This window comes from Lethenteron reissneri, chromosome 55, assembly GCF_015708825.2.
Source record: "Lethenteron reissneri isolate LAM-NWPU_2019-01 chromosome 55, ASM1570882v1, whole genome shotgun sequence".
Lineage (NCBI taxonomy): Eukaryota > Metazoa > Chordata > Hyperoartia > Petromyzontiformes > Petromyzontidae > Lethenteron > Lethenteron reissneri.
In genome coordinates this window covers 9,655,954-9,670,865 of record NC_083833.1, presented here as the reverse complement: position 1 = coordinate 9,670,865, position 14,912 = coordinate 9,655,954, and the positions used below count along the sequence as shown (strand labels likewise).

At 54.9% G+C, this 14,912-nt stretch overlaps 1 protein-coding gene across 1 annotated transcript in view; it reads left to right on the top strand.

Annotated features, from left to right (window-relative positions):
• The window catches only part of LOC133356795 (uncharacterized), a 492,315-nt gene that overhangs the window by 263,884 nt on the left and 213,519 nt on the right, over positions 1–14,912 (top strand). The window lies entirely within an intron of this gene.

Here is a 14,912-nt window from a genome sequence, read left to right as displayed (position 1 = left end):
TACACTTGAGCACGTGGCGTCGTTCTAAGCCGTGGTGTGGGTTTCGAACTCGGGGGTCTCAGCTGCGTGTCTCAGTGCAGAGAAGCGGGCAAAGCACGAAGCCCCCCCTCCCCCCCGAGACACCGCGCGTGATTTAGCCATTTGGTGTTTTCTTAAGTCAGATTTAGGTAATTGTTCTTGCAAGTGTCTTCCTTGAATTTATTTATTTTTTAACGTTTCCTGTCTGCCTGTCTCCAAGGCATCTGTTAAACGTGCATGGGAAAGAGGCATGTGAGCCAACCCCAACGTCCGAACTGCAGAAGCGTTCACGTCTCTTTTGACTAACGACAGCGCACGCTGGGCCAACGCAAACCCCACAAAACTGGGCGCGGAATATTTTTCTTTCCACGATTGCGTAAAGAGCTGTTGTTTTTGGCCGTAACGTGGAATATCAGATGGTAAGGATGTCGGTTTTTTTCAGCGCAACTAGCATTTCCGATCGTCGCCCGAGTAATTTAAACAAAAAAAATTGGTTCAACTCTTCACAACTGTTGCCACTTGTGCTTTAGAAGCGAAGTTTGTCGCAGTCAGCGGCACCGTTTGTTGGCAGTCCAGAGCCCACAAACCGGCTTCTCAGTGGGAGGTCGCTCCATCTCCTATGCTGCGCCAGACGTCCGCAAACTTCCTCCGCATCGCCCATCGGCACCGCCGAACCTCTGCTCCCCCGCACGCCCAGCCCTGGCTTCGATCCGTCCGGACAAGGAGAGCGGGTCTGGCCCGGCACCGTCACGGCGCCATCCCGACGTCGTCCGAAGGGACTCGTGGGTTCGTCAGATCACCGGGCAGGTGACCTCCTGGAATCTCCACTTGGCGCAACGAGGGCTCTCATCGCCCCCGCCGCCAATGCTCCTCACTCACTTCTCAGAGGCGGGTGCCACTTTCGCCGATAAGACATCACCAGTGTGAGGGCCGCCACACATTTGAAACCATTGGGGGGTGTGTATCATCAGCACGACGACGATGATGATGATGATGATGGTGGGGGTGTGTATTGTCCTGGGCCACGCGTAAGAGGCCGCAACTAAAGGTCACCAGGGCCTGCCAGTGGCCCGCGGGCTTTGCAATGAAGAGCACTGGCCTACGTGCTCCTGGTGGTGTTGATGGCTACCGACTCCTGTTCCATCCAGACTCAAGATCCTCCTCTGTGCAGAACGAGCGCGAGATGTCCACATGGGATGGAGTCATTGGCGCGCACCTTTGACAGTTGAGAGACAGAGACGGTTGTTGTTGTTGTCGCTGGAAGGCAGTGTTTGTTGCTCCGCGAAATTGTTGAATAAAGACGCATTCATCGTTACGAGACCATATCCTGAGTGCAATCACCTTCGGCTCCATGATTAGCGAGGTGCCAAGGGAGATGACAACATCACCTACAGATGCATGGATCACCACAAGGCCCTCCCGTTCCCTCCTGATGCACGCCCCGCTGTCGCGGAGCGAGTCTTGAGATGCAGTTCCATTTGGAAGCTCTACAACCTCCGCATTCTAAACTAATTCCATAATCTGGCATTGTACAACCTTCAGGTAAGACTGATCCGACCGATTGACGCTGTGGCCATCAGCCCACTGTGGCCATCAGCCCACTGTGGCGTATAAAACGAGTACCACTTTGCGGTGAGTCGACAGTGTTTGCTCAAACCACTTGGTGGAGGAAGGCCGCCAGGAACTCTACATCACTGGCGCTGTTAGACCACACGTCGCCCTGCTGGTCAGTGAGGGTTTGGACAACCCATTGAGATTGAGCGTCTCTAATAGGGCTTTTCCCCTTTTTTTCTGGCAACAAAACTGACACCTTTTGCAAGGAATCATGCTTACATTAACCACAATACTTGCAGTCAAATGCAAACGAAAAACAATACTCTGATAATTTATGCATTGTCTTTGAAACTGATTGGTCCACACCAGAGACAGCTTTCTTTAGAGCCTCGTCTCATATGGTGTTCGACCAGATGACGCCAAAAGGCGCACAGTTCAAAGACAACGCACTACCAGAGTAATGAGAGCTCGGGGTGAGCAGCTACATCATGGGACCTCCTTTGCAAGTATTGTAGTTAATGTAAGCATGATTCCTTGCAAAAGGTGTCAGTTTTTTTGCCAGAAAAAAAGGGGAAAAATCCTATTAGTATATTTTGGTACTGGCAAAGGAGGTCCCATGATAGAGCGTCTCGTTTGCAAGGGTGCCCAAGGCGTCGCCTGACACAAGCAAAGGCACGATGACTGGGGTACACACTTTGTGTTGTTGGCCGGGAGTTGGACTCAGCGGATGCGCAGTGCAGCGCACTGACCACGATGCCACCGATCCGCGCTCCCATGAGTCTGGCTTGAATGTTTTGAAAAGGAACCAATCTATTAGCGCACAACGTGTTGCTCGTGCTGAAGGCTTCACGGGGTATTGGACATCGGCAGCCACAACAGCGGCGATGTGTTGCGTAACAACAATGAACTCCGGTCATCCTCGCAGTGGCTTGTGGCGAACCATCGAACAAAGCGGTGGTCACCGCATCACGCACTTTCAGATGCGCTTCAGCGGCCGTCTGGAACGCTCTTCCTTCCGATATTGGGAAGCCGCTGGAGCTTTGCACTTTTAAATCATCGTCTTGATTCAAAACTCAGTTCAATTTGTTTTGCTTTTTGTGTTTAGTTTGCTGTCCTTCCCCGCGCCTCCAATTAGCACAGGTGGGGCTGCGTACGGTGCGAAAGAAGTTCAACATCCCTACGTACAATGGGGCAATGCCACGTGCTTACCCAGGAAAGACTCACTGAGCCTCGAGACTTTGAAATCAGAATATTTAAGACTGGAGGAATCCGATGAGCTATTAAGCTCTTTCTCACAGATGTGAGGTCGCAGCGGGCCAGGATGGTCCTGCGTCACGACGTTTTTGCCCAATTCCACGACTACTTTGGCGTGTTGGGAGGAAACCGGGGGAAAAAAAGTGGAGAAATGCCACGCGGTCGAGGGGACGTCGCTCAAAAGGCACCGCACGGGCAGATTCGGCGCACGTGCTGTGCTGCCCTCCCCTGGCCACCTCCAGTCCCACCAAGGCTCGCCTCCAGAGCGCTGTGCGCACACGACGTTGCCACCCCGCACATGGCCGCATGGCGTTAGCGAAGATTAACCACCACCAGCCCCCCCCCCCCACACACATCGCAAGAACGCGTTTTTTGTTTGGTCAGGAAGCCGCTTTACGCGATTAAAGATGCACTCGCAAATACAGAAGCAGGTGCCGTGGAATGTTTTGCCAATATTTGCCTGACAATGCGCGGTGCCTGCCTCCGTGGGGATTACGATTTATTTTTTATTAAAATAAAACCCCAACGCCCATCATCAAGGTTCATTTGAGAACTCTCGTCGGAGTCGCCACCCATCTGAAGGGCTTAGTGGCATTTTAATTTCCGGTTCCACGCCCGAGCGAGAGGGCCAAGGCAAACAGCCTCCACCGCTGCCATTGTAGCTGCGCGCGCGCGCGCGCGGACACACAGAGCCTCCTTCCTCCCACGTACGCGACTTTTCCCATGGGGGTGCATCAAGTAAGCGCCAGCGAGCGTGCGTTCGTCGACTTGCGAATCGCGGGTGGCATGGGTGGCTCACGGTGGCCAATACCATCGGCGGTGCCGAGCCAGCACTGCCGACGTCTGGTGTAGAGGATTGCAGGCCTCCTCGGCCTGGTCACAGACACATTAATAAATAGATCATCCTCATCATCATCTTAGTTGCAGTTGGCTTCATCTTCTTGGTTCTTTCGGTAAAGTCACGTAGAAGGAAAATAATAAAATAATACAAATAAAACATAATAAAATAATTTTCACGACGTTTCGGCCACAACGCAAGCAGCCGTTTCTGTCTCCTTGACAGACCTGTTCTCCACCTGAAGACGGCTGCTTGCGTTGTGGCCGAAACGTCGTGAGAATTATTTATTATGTTTTATTTTTATTATTTTATTATTTTCCTTCTACGCGACTTTACCGAAAGAACCAAGAAGATGAATCCCTGCAGTCACGAAAGCTTTAAATCGAAATGCAGTTGGCTTGTCAACTGATTTGGGAGAATTGAAGCTCTGGGAAGTAAAACGTGGGTTTTGTGAGCCGCCTCGAGTGCATGGGAGTTCTTCTGAAGGCAATTCAAGAGACCAGCAAACGCGCAGCTCTTTTTACTTTGACGCATGGTGATGCCCCGCTCACGGCAATCATGGAAATGTACCTCGGGAAATGTTGCAGGTGGCAAAATCTTTCTCGAGCCATTAAGTTACGCACAAAAAAAAACACAAATCAACTTGTGGAATAAACAACATCGCTCTCAGTCAGCTTGGTGAAATCCCTGTTCCAATTGTGGGTTGTTTATCATCTGTTTGAATCATTTCATGATCGTTGTGAAATAGCGGAGGTGACAGCCAGACTGGACCCCACGCGTAGCGATAAGAAAACCTCAAGATGGGAGGAGGAGGGGGGGGGGGGTTAACTGGAGCATCTTGGACACGAAAGTGACAGTGCCAGGTGCATGGCCAGGTTTCGAATCCACTTACACTCGTGGTCCCACGATAAAAATCCCATTTCATTTCCTTGCTATTGCTGTAAATCAACAGACAAGTCACTTTCCCAACCACCCAGTTAACCATCCACCCAGCCACCCAGTCAGTCACCCATGCACCCAGCCACCCATCCATTCAATCAATCTACCACCCATCCATCCACCCAGCCACCCAGTTAGTCACCCATGCACCCAGCCACCCATCCATCCAATCAGTCTACCACACATCAATCCACCTAGCCACTCATCCATCCTCCCAGCAATCCACCCAATCACCTACTTAGTCATCCACCCAGGCAGTTATCCACCGAGCCACAAATCCATCCACCCACCCAGCCATATATCCACCCAGTCACCCACTTAACCACCCAGTCAGCCACCCAACAAATAAACCGAGGCAACCACCGCTCCAGATTTTGGGCCGCTGCAAGCCGCGGCAATTGACGCCGAACCGCCTGAGTGGGGATGGGGAGCGGGGTGGGGGTCCCTCGGGCATCGCGCAGCGGAGCGAGCACAGCACGGGCAGCAGCAGCAGCAGCGGTAGCAGCAGCGGCGGCAGCAGCAGCAGCAGGGGCAGCGCTGTCACAGGGCGCTCGGTGTGGCTCGCCGACGCGGCCTTCTGCTTCATTTCCCCGGCGCTGCCGCAGCAACGCGACGCATTGTCCACGGGGCCTTTCCCATGCTACGCGGGGTCAGCGCGCGACGCAGCCTCTGCCGTTGTTTCGGAATTAATTCCCAAAGGGAACGAGGTGGGGTTTGGGGGGCCACGCGGGCCGCGGGGGAGGAAGAGGGCTGGGCCGCTCAGCACGCACGGTGGCTGGAAGTGCGACACGGGCAGAGAGCTGGGGGGGGGGGGGGGGGGGGGGGAGCTCGGTGTTGGATCCCCGCTTCTTTTTTTTTTACGATCAGTGGAAACAAGAAGATGCTCGGTGTAGTCGGCACTTTGCTTCGTTCATCATTTCGTAATTTTTTTTATTTAAACTTTGCTTTATGTAAACCCCCACCTTTCGCTCACTCTCTCGCTCACTCTCTCGCTCTCTCTCGTTCTGCACGCAGCCCTTCTCGCAGTCCAACGGCCTCCGACGGGTAGCTCATAACTGCATGCAGAGCTCCCCGTCACCTGCCACCGAGCACATGGCCTCCTCCATCGCCCACTGCTCCTTGAAGGCCGGCACGGCGTGGGTCAGCCGCGCTTCAATCCCTGCTCTCTACACGTTTCATTTGGCACACAAACAAGATGACTTCAAATTCCTGCATAATTGATGGAGGGGTTGTTTGGGGGAGGAGGGGGGGTAATCTGTTTGCTCCGATATTCGGTAACACCCTTGCAAATGTGATGTTCCATCTGGAGTGAAGTGTACATTTAGTCGGTGATTGACTTCACCGGCCCTTGCCGACTCACCCCGTGACTGCTCGCCCGGGTAGGGGATGTGACGGGCGCCAGGAATGTGAACCCCCTGAGAGTGGCTGCAGCAGGGGTCGGTCAATGCCAAGCCCAGGGTCAACTCAACCCCTCGCCCCTTTGGACTCAATAACGCGAGGGCGACATTTCGGATTACGCTGGGCCCGGCCGTGGGAATGTGGAATTGTCACCAATTGCCCACGGACATCAACAGACAAGTCCGCCGACACACCCTCGTTTGACTGAGACAAGTTAAACAACAAATGTATGTTAAAGTTTATCTTTATATAATAATAATAAAAATAATAATTAACAATTTGTCCAGGAATGCACTGGGACATCTGGCCAACACCAATGTTCTTCCTTGATTTGAAGCTTTCGTGACTGCAGGAATCCACCATACTCTTTGGTCCTTTCGGTAAAGTCACGTTGGTAGAAAATAAAATAAATCACGACGTTTCGGGCGCAACACAAGCGTCCGTCATCAGCTGGGAAAGCTTTCCCAGACGTTTCGGGCGCAACACAAGCGTCCGTCATCAGCTGGGAAAGCTTTCCCAGCTGATGACGGACGCTTGTGTTGCGCCCGAAACGTCTGATGACGGACGCTTGTGTTGCGCCCGAAACGTCGTGATTTATTTTATTCCTACGTGACTTTACCGTCAAAACCAGAGAGTACACCAATGTCCTTGTTTAGCTCTGGGAAGGCGACCGGCGGAACCCGGAGTGAACCCCCACGCCGAGCACGGCAAGAGAGAGAGACACACTCCACGACTCCACGCAGGCGAGAGACGCCGCCACACAGTCGTGGCTCGGACGCAGGAGCCCTTCCTGACGCCACGAACACGAGTGCCCCAACTGTGAGCACCGCCACCGCCAAAGCCGGCGATGAATCTCCATGTCCCCTCGCCGCTCAAATCAGGGTTGGGTCCCATGCCACTGGGGGGGGGGGGGGGGGGGGCTCAAGGCACGCGGGGGAAGGCTGCGGGGGGAGGGGGGGGGGTCGCAACAAACAACCGGCGCTGGAAGGGAACGCGGACCCGCCTCGACGGAGCGCATCTCAAAGTGCGCCCAGATGTCCCACCGCGGTTGCCACCTGTCCGGGTTTTGTCCCAGACAGCGTGCAGAGGTGGCGTCTCTCGCGTGTTCGGACGGCGGCAGGAACTGAAGGGGCGCGCCGAGAGATCTCGTGCGGTTACCGGTTACAGCCGCGCACAACTTTAGCCACAGGGGACACTGCACGGCATTGATACGAGCCCCCGTGTCTGTAAGCGGGGGGGGGGGGTAAAAAAGGTGGCAACCCGAGTGGCAGTCGAGGAGGAGAGCTGCTCTCGGCGCCTCCTACCCCCCAGCCCCCCCCCCACCCCCACGGCCGTAGCCCCCCCACCCCCCCAGGGCCGCCGGAGCCTCAAGAAGCGGGGCGCCTTCCCCCGACGGAGCGGGCTAATTAATCAGCGCGAAGGCCGTCATTGTTGTCGGGTGTTGCGAATCGTCAACGCCGCGGCCGGGGTCAGCGCCAGGGCCTCCTCCTCCTCCCCCAGCGGGCAGCACTTTGTCCCCGGCGACAATGCGCCCGACACGGCGAGAGGGAGACCCGCGCGCTCTGCTGCGTGAAGTTGTTGCGTTTTTAATCGAGAGGTCCCGAGGATGTTCAGATTACAATGTTTCCCCCCACCGACGAGAGAGAGAGAGGGCACGGGTTTAATTCGCTACGCATCTCCACTGCGCCGCCTCCACTCTCGTTTTCCGTGGCACCCGAGTGGACTTTGCGCCTTTTTCCACTGAAGACCAAAACTCCAGACGTCTCGTTCTCAGCCGGCCTCGGTCTCTCATCAGAGCTGCCGCTGCTGCTGCTACCGCCCATTGCAATGAAATGTCAACACAATGACGGCACCGCACCTCCGTAGGAATCGACGCAGATGTCATCGACACGGACTGTCTGGGTTAGTTCATGCACAGGTGGTTCTTCTACCGCAGACCTCCTCTGTGAGCCACCTGAGGCTCACAGTCGTCCGCTATCTGGAAGACCTCCGACACGACTAACGATGCCCACTGAGAATTGGGTTTGATCGAGCGCCCTTAATATGGCAGGGCATCTCAGAGCGCTTCGCGTCCCCATCTCAACACATCTGCAAGGGCGCGCCACAAAGTGGCGGCTGCCTCTGTGGCTACAAGGTGACAAACAGCGCGGGTATAAGTCTGGATATAAGTCTGGGTATAAGTCTGGGTGTAAGTCTGAGTATAAGTCTGGATATAAGTCTGGGTATAAGTCTGGGTGTAAGTCTGAGTATAAGTCTGGGTATAAGTCTGAGTATAAGTCTGGGTGTAAGTCTGAGTATAAGTCTGGATATAAGTCTGAGTATAAGTCTGGATATAAGTCTGGGTATAAGTCCGGGTATAAGTCTGCCATCGGGGCGATGACTGCTGCTGCTGCTGTGTGTGACCGCGGTTCAGTCCTTTCATTATTTTGTGCCACGTGAAACATCGCAGGCGAGAGGAAACTACACGGGAAGTACATTGGACAAAGTGGCAGCAGCAGGCAACCCGCTAAGGCTGTTTCTCCCAGTGAAGTCCGTGGCTGTTGCCGAATGCAGTGCTTGTTTATGTTTTGACTAGGTTACCATTAATTCAGGAATGTGCCCGGCTTTCGGTGCATTCCATTTAAATATGGTATTTAATTATTGCAAGAATTTTTAGTATGCGGAGGGGTTCAATGTGTGGGATCTTAATATTGGATAAATATTAACCCCGCGACTACCAAGTGCGCTCGCTTGTGAGCCAGCGAACGTAAGCAAACACCTGGAGCAATAATTATTATTGCTGCCGTATCGCGAAAAACACGGCGACTCGTGTTTACTGCATTAGACCTTTCTGGGCTCGGCAGCTTAAACCAACACGGAGCAACAGAATGCGGCGACCGTGGCTGTGGCAGTGATTACGGAATTATTTTGACTGCAGGAAGGACACGGCTGGGAAAACGCGATGGGATATGCACACCGGTGGCAAGGAAGGAAGCCGCGTCGGCACAGTAACGATGAGATGAAGAGGTGAAGTCGAGAAGCTATACTCTCTTTGGTTCTTTCGGTAAAGTCACGTAGGTAGAAAAATACAATAAAAAATAAAATAAAAAATAATAAATCACGACGTTTCGATCGCAACACAAGCGGTCGTCCTCGGGCGGAAAACATAATCCAGCAGTGGAGCTGCTGAACCAGGAAGAGCAGAGCGAGAGAGCTGTTACTACAACAAGAGGTTATATATGTGGCGAAGGGCAAGCAGGCGGGGTCAGAGCTGGAAAGGTATTCTATCCCCGCACGCAAGCACGTCAGTTGTGTTCATGGGGGAGATTATGGAGAGAGAAGCTAGGAGTGTTATATTGAAACGAATTTGATTGTGGGGGTTGAGTGCGAGGAAGCGGAGAGGTCGGAGCACCGGAGCGACACGGTTCCCGACATCTTGAGGCACCGCAGGACCCATGTCAACCCCAACCTCTCGACTGCTCTCTTCAGCGTTTGAAGCCAGCGTCTGGCTGGGGGGTTTTCTCTCTCTCCGAATATTTCCACAAGGCCTGGCAAAGGCCAAAATGCAAACTCTTACACCGTTTATTTTATATTTCACATCAGTGGTTCAGTCGCAGATGGCACCTTCTCTCATTTATACTTGGTCATTTTACCTCGATTTCTATTTGCTTAATTGTCAAACGTTGTTTCTGTTGCTGAATTTGTCATTTTGTTGACCCAGGCAACTCTTGAACATGGGACTTGACTCTGCTCCCTTGAGATCTCACCTGGTTAAACAACTTGAACCTTGAAACTGTAGTTCTGCATTTATATGTCACTAGTTGGTCTGTGGCATCATCGCAGCACTAAAGCTATGCTTCTGTTGCTGCTTGCTACACGCATTTGTCCAGTCTCCCATTACCAGGAATCAACAGCGAAGTTCAATCTCTGTAGGCCCCATCTCCTTCCTCACTATGCGAAGCCCCCTTACCCCATAGCCCCCACCCCTTCCTGATTAGCCCCACCCCTCTTCTCAGCGCCTTTCCTTTGTAAGCCCCGCCCATTCTTCTTTACGCCCCGCCTCTTTTTGTCGAGGCCACCACGACGACCACCATTTCTTAGAGCAGCAAGATAAAATGCTGTTCTGTGCTTGTGTAGTGACATGGCGCTGACTGTTGGACAGCAAGCAACTGCAAGTGGGCACAGCCACTGAGCATATACGCGGGTGTGCCGGCAGGGCGGAGGAACTAGGGCAAAGGTCATGATAGACCTCGCGTGGAAGCCCATGGAACCTTCTAGAGGGTTCGAGAAGGGCGGAGCCAAGCCGCGCCGAGGGGAATAAAAGCAGCGGAAAGCGAGAGCTCAGGGCTGCCGGTTCTGGGATTGGACTCGTCTCGTCGTCGCTGCCGCCGCCTTCACCCGATCATTGCGCGTCTGGACAGCGGTTGGCTGTTCCGGTCGACGCCGTCTGTGCAACGCGGCCAGGGTCGTGTCTGGGACGGGTCGCGTGGCAGCGGGGGTCGCACGTGGGAGAGAGAGGGGGCCCGAGTGGTGGCGTGAGCTCGGCAACAACGATAAAAGGGCCTCCTGCGACCACTCGTCTCCGGCTGACTGTGTGTGCGTCGCACGCCACCCGCACAGCGCAGACGACACAACACTTGTATTAGGAAGCCACTGGAGCTATGCACTTTTAAATCTAATCTTGAAAACGAATTTCCTTAGAACTGTTTTTGTTGGGTTTAGTTTGTCCTTACCCCGCACCTGCGATTAGCACGGTTGGCTACGTACGGTGCGAAAGAACTTCAATGTACGTCCGTACAACCCCGAAGAGTATCTCACTGCGCGAACGGTGACAACGGACGCAACGTTTAGCGGACACGCGACACCAACGCAGGGTACACTCAGCAGCTCCCGCCAGCCGCGGGTCAGGGAAACACGCCTCGGTCAAGGAGGGATGGAGAAGGGGGGATCCTTTATAGAAAAACAAGTGTGAACACGACGCGCGTACAAATGTACAAAATGTATTTTAAAACTCATTTTAAATATTATCTCCGGCCCTCCCGACAGCTAAGCAAATTACTTTTTAACGTGCAATTAAATAACCTAACAGCATTAAACACTGTTTCGTGTGGACTCGTTGCAAATTGCTTGTCTATAAATTAAGTGCATTTCGAATGTGTTAAATTAGGCTGTGACAAGGGGAGCGATGTTCTTCCGGCTGTGAACGCAGAGACGCACATTTCGGAACGTTTCAACCGAACCACGGCGCTTCGAGTGGCTGCCCCCCCCCCCTCCACACAGCGAGACACGTGGTCATTCTCCCAACCACCACGCTGTGATAGTCACGGGGGGGGGGGGGGCGGGGGGGTCATTTGACCTTACTTCACACCACGCTTGTTAGTTCGGGTTCGTGAAGGTGGGTGGAGAGGCCCACAGGACCAGTTCAGAAACCACTCGCTGCATGGCAGAGGTCGCAATCGGGTACCCGATACCCGTCCCCTACCCGATACCCGGCTACCCGTACCCAGCCGGGTATGGGTACCCGTTTGCGACCCTGGTGCGGCCGGGTACGAGTAGGCCGTGAGTCACTGGTGAGTAACTGTTTGTCACTCATTTTCCAACGTCTTGTCTCTTCTCACAATTCAAGATCCTAGAATCAACCCACCCGCGCCTGCAACATGGCTTCATCCCAGAGGTCGCAATCGGGTACCCGTACCCTACCCGATACCCGGCCGGGTACGGGTAGCCGGGTATCGGGTAGGGTACGGGTAGCCGTTTGCGACCCTGGTGCGGCCGGGTACGGGTAAGGAATCAAACCCCGTTTGCGACCCTGGTGCGGCCGGGTACGGGTGCGGGTAAGGAATCAAACCCCGTTTGCGACCCTGGTGCGGCCGGGTACGGATGCGGGTAAGGAATCAAACCCCGTTTGCGACCCTGGTGCGGCCGGGTACGGGTGCGGGTAAGGAATCAAACCCCGTTTGCGACCCTGGTGCGGCCGGGTACGGGTGCGGGTAAGGAATCAAACCCCGTTTGCGACCCTGGTGCGGCCGGGTACGGGTGCGGGTAAGGAATCAAACCCCGTTTGCGACCCTGGTGCGGCCGGGTACGGGTGCGGGTAAGGAATCAAACCCCGTTTGCGACCCTGGTGCGGCCGGGTACGGGTGCGGGTAAGGAATCAAACCACGTTTGCGACCCTGGTGCGGCCGGGTACGGGTGCGGGTAAGGAATAAAACCCCGTTTGCGACCCTGGTGCGGCCGGGTACGGGTGCGGGTAAGGAATAAAACCCCGTTTGCGACCCTGGTGCGGCCGGGTACGGGTGCGGGTAAGGAATCAAACCCCGTTTGCGACCTCTGCTGCATGGGGAGCGACATCCAAGTGGCCCACACACCAAACTCCAGTCCCAGCCACCTGGGGTCCACTCCCAGCCGTGACGCACATCTTCACGATCGAGCGGTACATGAACTCTCCTGGGACACTCCTAGGTCGACTCAGCCTTAATAATTGATACTTCGTTCTGTGTGTGACGATTATAGCACTTGGAAATTACTCCCCCCCCCGTGAATGCTGTTACTCACTTCACCCACTTGCCTGCCACGCATCGGCCTTAATAGGAGCTTGCTAACATCACTTACCCCTACAGTCTACAAGGCTGTGTGGGGGGTTATTTTTTTGTACGTAAAGAGCGGTGGCAGTGTGGTTAGCACACTTCACTACATCCTGTAAAACCAGTAGTGAACCCTGACACGGTGGTAGTTGGTTTCTGAATCTGGAGCGGGCTTCCCCCAGGTCGACTTAGCCTGGAATGAGCACCTGATGTGGTGGTGGTGGTGGTGGAGGTAACCTCAGGGTACAGGATACAAAGAGGCGACTTGGAGTGGCGGCGGTAATGTCACTCACTCCTGCACCGTCGCCCTTAATAGGTGCTCGCGAACACCGCAGATGAATGGCCTTAGTCACGCGGGGGGGACCTTTCTGTAGCCATGCACAGGGTTTAGAATTGTTAGAGAGCCGTGACAGAGAAATGGAGCCCTCCCATCGAACATCAACACCACAAATAATAACGTGACGTGAAAGGGCACACCAGGCGGCATCGCTGGGACTAATGCATTTTAACTTGTCCATATTTAGCGGATGGATTCGTTCAAGCATAACTGATGGTTGTTGCATAAACAATCGCGTGGGTGACTGCGCTTTTAGGGAGCATGCCGAACAGAAACTGATGCTCATCGCCGTCCCACTGAATTACACAAATCACGGCAGTCCAGCGGCCTGGGTACATTTAAATGACACCTGTAGGCAAAATACTTTTTTTATCAAGTGAAAAACAAATTTCCTTGGCGTTTAAAAACCAACCCAGAGAGGCAGCGTGTGAACCGTTAACCCGTTAGTTCCCCAGTGTGCCACGCAGGGAAGAGCCGTTTCAAACTCGTCCCGAGCCGGGCTCACAGCTCTGTGGAACCGCCGTCTCCCAGCGAAACACACGTGGGCACGTGGGCACGCACGTGGGCACGTGGGCATGCACACGCACACATACAACAACAACAACAAAGTGGCGGTGACGTCACCACGACGCTTGTGCCAGGCCATGTGCACCTTGAGGCCACGTCAAGTGTCGAACGCCCGCTGGCAGGAGGTCACGAGGCAGACCCAGGTGCCACGGGTCGACTGACTGAGATGACCGAGATGACTGGCTGATGCACCACCCGTGCCCCCTACTGTACCAACTTGCTGTGCTTTAGCCACCTGGCGCTCTGCTCGTTGTTGTGAGCGTCGCTCCTCCGCCCTCCGTTGTTGTTGGAGGGCGACTGCCTCCAACTGCCCAGCAGCGTCCTTCACGAGCCTCCTCCACAGAGGCCAATCTTGACACCGCTGGTGCCAGTCACCGGCAAGTCCACTCAGCTTCACGTCCTCCTGTACCACATCACTCCATCTCTTCTCTAGCCCGTGCTGCGCCCGTTTAGCCCCCTCGATCCAGCCGAACAAATGCTGTCTAGGCATGCGGTGGCTGGGCATGCGGGCTACATGACCCAGCCCACGGGCACGCACGCATGCGACGCCCATCTCCACTGATTACCCACATTCCCAGAGACTCTCCAGATGATGGCCGCTGGCCACAAAGCGGTACGAATTTTATCGACCTTAGGAGGGATAAGCTGATGGGTTGAGTCGTCGAACTCCTGCTGGGATCTAACAATCACAGTGCCACGTGGTGGTATGAACATGTGACGATCACACGATCATCGCGTGATGCCAGGGAGAAGGTCCTGGGTGCCACCTCTGGGTGTGCCGCTGCATCCGTCTCTCTCATCCACCCCGTGTCTCTCCCCCTCCTCCACGTGTCTCTCCCCTCCTCCCCGTGTCTCTCTCATCCACCCCGTGTCTCTCCCCCTCCTCCACGTGTCTCTCCCCTCCTCCCCGTGTCTCTCTCATCCACCCCGTGTCTCTCCCCCTCCTCCACGTGTCTCTCCCCTCCTCCCCGTGTCTCTCTCATCCACCCCGTGTCTCTCCCCCTCCTCCACGTGTCTCTCCCCTCCTCCTCGGGTCTCTGCCCTCCTCCCCGTGTCTCTCCACTCCGCCCCCAAGTGTCTCTCCACCTCCTCCACGTGTCTCTCTTCCTCCTCCTCCTCCCCGTGTCTCTCTCCTCCTCCCCGTATCTCTCCACCCTTCCGTGTGTCTCTCCTCCTCCTCGTGTCTCTCTACTCCTCCCCGTGTCTCTCCATTTCACCCCCCCGTGTCTCTCCCCTCCTCCATCCCGTGTCTCTCTCCTCCACCCCGTGTCTCTCTCCTGCTCCCCGTGTCTCTCCCCTCCTACCGTGTCTCTCTCCTCCTCCCCGTCTCTCCCCTCCTCCCCGTGTCTCTCTCCTCCTCCCCGTGTCTCTCCCCTCCACCACCCCGTGTCTCTCCCCTCCTCCCCGTGTCTCTCCCCTCCTCCCCCGTGTCTCTCCCCTCCTC